Genomic DNA, 2855 nt, shown 5'->3' with positions numbered 1-2855 from the left:
CCACCGGCGGCCCCCCCCCGCGGGGGGGGGGGTCGGGGTGGGCGCGGGGGCGGGCGCGGCGGCGGGGGGCGCCGCGCCGCCGTTGCCGCCTTCGGCCGGCGAGGCTCTCGGCCGGGTCGCGTCCCGCGCGAGCGGGCGGCCCGAGCCACGGCTCTCCTCCCGGGCGCAGCGCCGGGCTACTGAGGGAAACCCCGGGCCCCGGGAAGGAGGACGTGGTGTTGGCGGCGGATGTCGGGCGCGCCCCCGCGGGCGGACGCTCCCCCGATGGCGGCAGCGGGGGAGGCACCCCCGCGGGGCCTTCAGGTCGTTTCCCTCGCCCCAGGGCCAGGTACCTAGCGTCCGCGCTTCGGCGGCCCTCCCTCGGCGGCGGAGTCCGGGGGTCGAAGGCCGGCGGAGCCGGGCGGAGGTTTAAAGACCCGGGCGGCTCGGTGCGGCCCCCGGGGGGGCGGCCGGGCGGCGGTCGGTGCCCCAAGGGGCGGGGAGTTTCTCCTCGAGGCCCCTTCGAGGTGTCCGCCGCCCGCGCTCAACCCCCCCCGCGGGGCGGCCGTGCCGGGGAGGGCCTCTCACTGCCCCCCCCTCTCCGCGGTCCGGTCTCGTCGGAGAGGCCGCGGCGCGGCCGGCCGTGGCCGGCCCGCTCGCCTCGAAACGGGCGACCCCGGCGGGAGCGCGTGCTCCTCCGCCGGGGCGGCGAGTCCCCGCGGTGGGGGCTCGCCGGGCGTCCCTCCCGGGCCGCCGCGCTCTCTGTCGCAGCGCTGCGGCGCGCTGCGCTCCGCTCCCCTCCCCACGCGCCCCGCCCAGCGGAGCCGCTCGGCGGTCTCCCGGGCGCTCGCCACCGGCGAGGGCGGCACCCCGGCCGAGCGGCGGCGGCGCCGCTCGGCGTGTGTCGGTCGGCCGGAGGGTGTCTCCGGCCGCCGTCCGGCCGGCGGTCGGCTCGTCCCGGCCCGGGCCCCGTCCGTCGCTTCCCCGTCGCGCCCTTCCCGGCCGAGCCGGGCAGGCGGGCGCGCGGGCGGGGGCGTCCCACTCCCGGTCTCCGCGTGGAAACGGGGAGAGCGGGAGCCGCCCCCGGCCTCAGCGCCGTCCGCCTTCCGCCCGGGCGCGTGCCCGCGGAAGGGGGGCCGAGGCGAGGAGCGGCGGTTCCGGGCGCTGCGGGCAGGGCGAGCCGCTCCGGTGCGGCGGCGGCGGGGGCGCCGTCCGGGGGGCGGCGCGCGTCCGTCGGCTCGGGCTCCGGCGGTCGCCGCCTCCGGCGTGCGCGCGGCGGCTGCGGAGCCGTCCGCGGCGTCGCCGGGCGGAGCGAGCCGGGCGGGGGGAGCCGGCTGTCGTAGCGCGGCGGAGCTGTTGCGCGGAGAGGCGCGCGCGGGGCCGGCGGGGCGCCCCGCCGCTGCTTGTCGGCCGGCGGCGGCGGGCAGCAGCGGCACACCCGGTGTCCCGAGAGCGAGGCGAGCGGAGCGGCGCGGCCGGGCGCGTGGCGGCCTCCGCGCGGAGGCCGGGCCGAGCCCGGGCGCCTGGGCCGCCCCCGAAGCGCGCAAGGCGCTTGTGTCGTTTGTCCCAGGTCCGATCGGTCGGGGAGCGCGGGCTCCCCCGCCCTTGCCCTTCGGGGTTAAATTTTTTTTTCCGTTCCGTATTTTTACTTCACACTCTATTTTTTTTCCGTATTGTGTGCTCGTACGGTCAGCCGAGGCGAGGCCTGTCCGTCGCGCCGCGTCGCGCCGCGTCGCGTCCCCTCCGCGCGGGCGGAGGGGCGGGCCGGCGCGTCGGGCGTGCGGTGGGCCGCCCTCTGAGCGAGGGGCCGCTCTCCGCGAGCGGTCCCGGTCCCCCCGCGCGCGCGGGGCGGTGCCGAAAGCCAGACAACTCTTAGCGGTGGATCACTCGGCTCGTGCGTCGATGAAGAACGCAGCTAGCTGCGAGAATTAATGTGAATTGCAGGACACATTGATCATCGACACTTCGAACGCACTTGCGGCCCCGGGTTCCTCCCGGGGCTACGCCTGTCTGAGCGTCGCTTGACGATCAATCGCCGGCTGAGCCGCCGCCCCGTCGCCGGGCGGCGGCCGCAGCGGCGCGGCTGGGGTGCATCGCAGGCCCGCGCGCGCGGCCCCGGGCGGGCGGGGGAGCGGTTCCCCCGCGTCCCGGCGGCAGCGGCGTCTGCCAAGAAAAGGGCCTTCGTCCCCCTAAATCGAGACTCGGGGAGCGCTCCGAAGCTCCCCGCTCCCGGAGCGCCCGCTGTGCGGAGCTCGTCCCGCCGGGGTTTCCCCCGCCCCCCCGTGCCGCGCGGCACGGGGAGGGGCGGGGCACGTCGTCGGGGCCGGTCGGGCCCGGCGCGGCGGTGGGGAGAGAAGGGGCGCGGCGGGGCGAGGCGCGTGCCTCGCCACCGGCGTCCCGCGCGGGCGGCTGTCTGCGGGTGGGTACCGCGGGGGTACCGTGCCGTGCTGCCGCGCGCGCGGGTGCCGGGGAAGACGGGGGGTCAGGGCCCCCGTCTCCGTCCCGTCCGTCTTTTTTTTTCTCTCCCCGAACCCGCCGCCGCGCCGCCGGGCCGCCCGACGGCCAGGCCCGGCCCGGGGCCGTCCGCGGCGGGGCGCGGGCGCGGCGCGAGGGGGGTCCGCGGGGGCGGCAGCGGCGACCCGCAGCGCGCGGGCCGCGTTTACGCCGTCCTCCCTTCCCTCCACGCGCCGCGCCGCGCGCCCCCGCCCGCGGGGCGGTCGCCTGGCTGTGGCCGTCCGTTTCTCCCCGGCGGGCCGTCTCCCGTTTGCGCGTCCGACGCCGCTGCGGCGGCGGCGGCGCGTGCCGTCGGGCCGTCTCGGGCTGGGGCTTTCGCCGCGCGCGCCCCCCCCCTACCCCCGCCGCGCGGTGGTGCGGCG

At 80.1% G+C, this 2855-nt stretch overlaps 1 non-coding gene across 1 annotated transcript; it reads left to right on the top strand.

Moving 5' to 3' along the window:
• The first annotated feature begins 1846 nt into the window (after window positions 1-1846).
• Window positions 1847-1999, top strand: LOC142596901 (5.8S ribosomal RNA). Its single transcript, XR_012831925.1, has one exon. It is a non-coding gene; the product is annotated as a 5.8S ribosomal RNA (ribosomal RNA).
• Window positions 2000-2855: the final 856 nt, after the last annotated feature.

This window comes from Pelecanus crispus, unplaced genomic scaffold (assembly GCF_030463565.1).
Source record: "Pelecanus crispus isolate bPelCri1 unplaced genomic scaffold, bPelCri1.pri SCAFFOLD_195, whole genome shotgun sequence".
In the NCBI taxonomy this organism is placed as follows: Eukaryota; Metazoa; Chordata; class Aves; order Pelecaniformes; family Pelecanidae; genus Pelecanus; species Pelecanus crispus.
This window is presented reverse-complemented; position numbering and strand designations above follow the sequence as displayed.